Raw genomic sequence first — 6,049 nt, forward strand, 5'->3', positions numbered from 1 at the left:
CACAGCAGTCCAATTTTAAAATACAAGTTTGTTAAAGGTAATTATTTTTATTAAGGCAATTTCATTTATTAAAATTTAGATTTATTTTGATTTATTCATCCCCCTCCTATGGTGTGCTCTTCAATCAGATTTATTCCCCTTAAAAAGCCAACACCTAGTTTACGTTATTGAATGAAACAGCAAGTTGTCCTGGCAAAGGTAGGCTCTGAATGCCTTTTGGTAAAGCCAGAGCCAGGCGAGTGGAGTAGCCTTCTCCTACAGTAAACCTCTTCTATATGCTTGGGTAAAGAGGATCAAATCTGAGACAAGGAGAATGGCCTCAAGACTAAAGCAGTAAAAAATGTTTATACTTCCTCATGCTAACTTCGGGCTAGGCTTCTAGATCTAAGGAATATCTGAAGAAGGTGGTTTTAAGCCAGACTGATGATTACAGACTCTGTAGAGAGGCAGAAGAATCAGCAGAGCACATTTGGCTAGACTGTCCCGCAGTTTGCAAATCCAGAGAAAAATTCGCATTTGCATATTTCTTAGGCATAAAGGATATAAAAGAACATGAGTTTAACAAATAGGTTTTTTGCAGAAGCCTCAGATTTGAGGGATAAATGCATTTTATTCAGGAATTCTTTGAATCCAAAGAATTGTCTGATGTGATATTTTATAAGATATTTGGTTTATCTAAGATTAAGTTTATAGATTGACTTTTTTACTATATTTACTACACTTGGTCTAAATTAATTTTGTATGTCTTTTAGAGATTTTCAGATTTGTTTGGTTTTTATTGTATGCTGAATTTGTCCCTAAGTTATTAATATAATTTAATATAGCGGATTTGCCTTTGTCTATTGCTTCAATGTAAAGGTTAATGACAATAAAATTCTTATTTTTTATTTATAAAGAAGGTCATTTTATGACCAAGTGCAGAGTCCTAAACCTGTTCACAAATAAAATATTTATTGGTGATATCTCTATAATAAACTATTATTTTTCAATTAATTATTGACAGTCTCTCCTCATTTTGGGATCGGTGATAGACAATAATTTATTTACTGAGTAGAAGAACTACGTTGTGAGATAAGTTTAATGTAAAGGCTTTTTAGGGATATTAACCCTAACTGATGGGGATTTTTCCAAAACCATTAGGTACTGTTTTTAATGTTTTTTTTGTATTCTTAAAAACTGTTATTATGGTTTTGATTTAATTTTAAATGACTGACCTTGAAATGGTGCTTGCAGACCAATGGATCAGGCGTCACTCAAAGCACAGCAATGTCCTGATATTGACAGCTCTCACTCAGACCCCATAGCCAACCCTGACAGTATGCTGGGGGAGTTGTGCATGACTGTCGGTAAGTCTTGTTCTTTTGTTACACAAGTTTCCATCTTTCCATTACGTTTTATTTTGTGGACAATGATTTGTTTTGATAAAAAGACTGTTTGACAGTTACACCCAATAATAGTCCAAAAAACTTAAGGTCTCTTTTTTCTCGCTTTTCAAAATAAGATTTCCTCATTTTTCAATTATTACTCTTTTCTGTTTCTCCAACACCCTTCCTTCGGCTATTCCCATACTTTTTATGATCTGGCTGCACTCTCTATTGCTTGTACGGCACTTGCAGTTAGTGTTCGGGTTTAATTACAAAATCACATTTTTTTGTTTGTTCCTGATAATAATATATTGTTTTTCATTTGCTCTACGAAAGTTGCAAAAGAAATTAACAAAATTTTAGTCTGGCAACGAATAAGTTTTTGTTATCATACCATTGTAGGTTTGGGGCTTAACATAAAATTTAAATCTAGTGATAATCTAAGTAGTTTTTTATTGATAACAAGGCATGACTTTTAGAGGATGATTAACCCCTACCATCGTGGCGCTACTAAACTGGTGAGAGTTTGAAAGGGAAGCGAGTAGTGGAGGTTTGAGTTGCAAGAGGTTTTGCTCGAAAGTTACGTTAGGTTAGTTTAGGAGTCAGAGTGAAGTATAGTTAACTGAAGGTTTTAGTTTAGTTCAGCAGCGTGTTAAGTGAGCTTCCAAAGTTAGTTGATTGTGAGCAGTTAGTTTAAGTTAAAAAGACAGAGTTAGATACTGAAGGATAGGTGTTTTTAGAGTTGAGTTGCTAGTTGGAAGTGGTTTCGAGTTAGTGTAGTTCAGTTTGAGATTAGAGGAGGTTAGTGTTACAAGGTCAGCATGCAGTATAGTAGTTTTAGTTTCCATTCCTCCGTGTTTTTTTTATTATTAAAAATAGTACTTACTTTTCTGATCATGTTGGCCAGTCGTTTTCCCGCAGTGATACTTCACGAGCATTAGCTTTCGGGGGAAGCGAAAAACAATAGCCTCCCGCTTATCTTTGGTCAAAATCTGTCAGTTGTGACGTCTTCTACTTCCGTGGCGAGACTGGAACGATTCCTCCGTGACGCCGCTCCGGCCGCCCCCCCTGCAGTGTTTGTGTTTTGTAGTGCTTGGACAAAAATCTTCCGTGTAGCGCCTTATTGTGTTTGAGTTTTTATGGAGGTAATAATCCGTGTGCGTCTAAATTGTTGCTGAACCATGTGATGGTTTCTTTTTAAGTATTTACAATATATTTTATTTGAATTTTGTGAACATGGAGAATGAAGACGATGAGACTTGTCAGCTACAGTACCCGTGTTGCTAGGGAAACATTTCAGTTACTGTTTTATGGAACGGCGTGAAACATTTGTCGTTATTAATAACCAGAAGGAAAAATGTTTTTGAAACTTTGTGAAGTATTAAAAAAAAATTTAGTAACGAATACATTGTTTATTTTCAGACTAATAATTGAACATTACATTGTAATAATAACTCAAGAATTGAAGTAAGAGTTGTTTTTGTTAAGAAGTTAAAAAAAAAAAAAAAAAAAAAAATCTAAAGTTAGATTTCCATTATATTATTACAGATAGGTTAAACATTTTTAACAATTAATTTGCCATTATTTCCATCAAATATAATATCATTTTGTTACTATACCACATAACATTTTTTAAGATTTTTGAATTTCTTTATTTTGGAAAATTCATTACATAAGAGAGTAAATCTTTTTATTTAACTTTCTTAAAAATGAATATGATTACATTTGTAATTAAATCCGTATGAATATTTAAGCAAATTAAAAACAGTTTTAAACGACTATGATATCTATTATTCGCTAAACCTGGAGGAAAACCTCCGTGAGCGGCTCGTCTGATGGTAGTTTTCTAATTTTCAAGCGCCTGATGGAGGGTTTAACTTTCAGTAATAAATGTAATTTTTGAAATTCAGTATGAAATCACGTTGGTACAGCTAATCTTTATATAGGTATTGGACTTTGCGTTAGTTACCAAGAATATGTACAATTGTTTGTGTCATTGCATTAAAGTTTTACTTTTTTCTCCTGTAAATTTATGGATTTCAATGATAAAATGATAGTCCAGAATGTGATCTATAATAAACTTTACATCTAAAGTTAGATTTCTGATCAAGCCGTCCCCCATATTTAGTCTGATCAGGGCCTTATTTCTATTCTGGCCAAGTTTTTTTTGGTTAACTTGCCATTTTAAATCAAATTTTTATTGGCACATAGAAAAATGTTTACAAAATCGTAAAATGTTATTTTGAGCTTTAGTAAAAACAAATTTGATATTGTATAGAAGCTAAAATAAGTGTATTATGAAATGAATACTAGTCTTCTTAATTCAGACATTTCCTTGTAGAGGAAATTTTATTTTTCTAATCTTTTCAAAACGGGTCATATGATTGGGGCCGGCAGCATTTCAGTGCAATTGATTATTGAGCCTTATGGAAACAAAAAACAACGATGTAAAATAAAATGAGTAATACTTAGAGGAATAACAAATATTTTGGATTAATAAACTTGACCAAAAGGGCGAAAAAAATTACTGATTATTAATTGTCTCATTCAATTGTGTTATTAACTCCACATTACAGGATTATTTTTAATTATTTAAGTAATAATGGAGCGATGGTCAACTAAAACCCTTTTTGTAAAATTATTTTATTTCCAGACATCGTGTTTCTAGTATTCAAACCACTAAGGTTGAGGAATGTTTTAAAAAACTCTATATCGCCAACAATTAAAGTTTTCGCAAAAAAATCCAAAAAGTCAAAATTAACTTTCTTTGATTATAAAAAAAAGCATTTCTAATATTAAAATTTGAATATTTATATAAAAAAAACATCCCAAATATCTTCTAAGTACCATCATCCTCCTAACGACCCATGGAAGAACACAAATTAGCAGGCATTTTCATTCACTCAATGGTGAACAGAATGTTTAAATTATACCAACGAATGTGACTGGAGAATAAAAAACTAAAGAAATGAGAATCAATAAAATATCTAGTTGTGCACAAAATGGTCATCAACCCCATATTGGTAGAGCAAAATTATTAAAAAGAAAACAAGAAAAATCAATAAAAAACCAACACAAATTACAACCTAAATCCTAATAATAGTTGAAATTCAGAAATATATATGTGTGACCTTTTCAATAATTAAAAAGTTTTAAAAAATATACAGAATAAACCTTTCTTAATTTTCCAAAAATTTTTCCCATACAGTTACCAAAAAAATATTTCTTTCCCCCCCCCACCCCCCCCCCCCCCCACCCCCCCCCCCCCCCACCCCCCCCCCCCCCCACCCCCCCCCCCCCCCACCCCCCCCCCCCCCCACCCCCCCCCCATTTTATTCAGAATGAAATTAAATAAATGTGCTCAGCATATCACAAGCAAGACTCAGTGACATTAGTCTTGTAAAACTATTGACCCTTCTCACACCACTAATAAAATTTTGTTTTGTTAAGTTCAAAGCTAATTTTTATTATAGCTAAATTATTAAAGAAAGAAGCAAAAAACTATAAAACAGGGCATTTACTATTAAACAAGATAAATATTTGAAACTAATCACAAAACTACCACACGGGTGAAGAATAATAACGAGATATCTCAGTATACGTGCGCGTGAGCGCGCGCTTGTTGCATTGAGAAAGCAGTAATATACGCCACGGATATGTTTGATAATGGCTCTGTAGGAGTCGCATAACTGACGAGCAGGTGGTCGGAGTTAAACAAAGGGCGCTCCTGTCCCCCTACCGCTGAGTTAAGATAGTTTATAAATTTTTCTTTGGCAACCGCGATAAGCACGGAGTGTGCATTTTCAAAGGCCCTTTTGTAAAACGAAAACTCTCCAAGAGACATAACTATAATATCGACTATACTGTATTTGGCGTTTTGGTCCAAGCATGCTTTTCTAATATATCCGTCTACGGCATGGGAAGGGTTTTTAAAGATATATTGATCTATAACATTTTCTACTATTGTTTATTTTACCACCTAAGAACAATTAATTAATTTATAAGGACATTTATAAATAATTTAAACATGCCATATAAATGTGAAAACAAAAACGGTTTAATTAAAAACACCAATTGTCACTGCTAGACAAAACTTCCGTTATGTTCGGTTTGGTTAGTAAAAACTGATTAAAAGTGACATGCAATTATAAGTTTAAAAGTTATTACCTTTGTCATCTAAATAAATTTTAAAAACCATATGCTACTTTCATACGAATAGATTGAGCGTAAACTATATTATGAGGTAAAGCTAACCACAATATAACTCCAGTAGAAAATTTTAAAAATAAAGGAGTTTAATTCCAGCCCCAAATTCCAAAATAGAATTAAAATTCCTAGACACAATATTTGGCCAAAGAAAGACTAATTCAAACTAATTTTATACTCGTCTATACAAATTTTGAAAAATCTTGCCTTTCTATTCCGTGTCTAAAAATTTCTTTCTCAAAATCAGAGAATGCCAAAACAATCCTAAACTTCATTAAGCATTCTTTTTTAATTTTATTAATATCAGATTTCTTACATTAGCGAATCTGATATATTAAATTAAAAAATGTTATAGCAAATATATTACTCTGGATACAGCTAGCTTTGGGATGATTGTCCAAAGGGGTGAATTTCTGGGCACATTTTCACTGATAAATAGTTTTAATATGCCTACTAAAGTACAACCTTGGAATTGGTTG

This window comes from Homalodisca vitripennis, chromosome 6, assembly GCF_021130785.1.
Source record: "Homalodisca vitripennis isolate AUS2020 chromosome 6, UT_GWSS_2.1, whole genome shotgun sequence".
Taxonomy (NCBI): Eukaryota; Metazoa; Arthropoda; class Insecta; order Hemiptera; family Cicadellidae; genus Homalodisca; species Homalodisca vitripennis.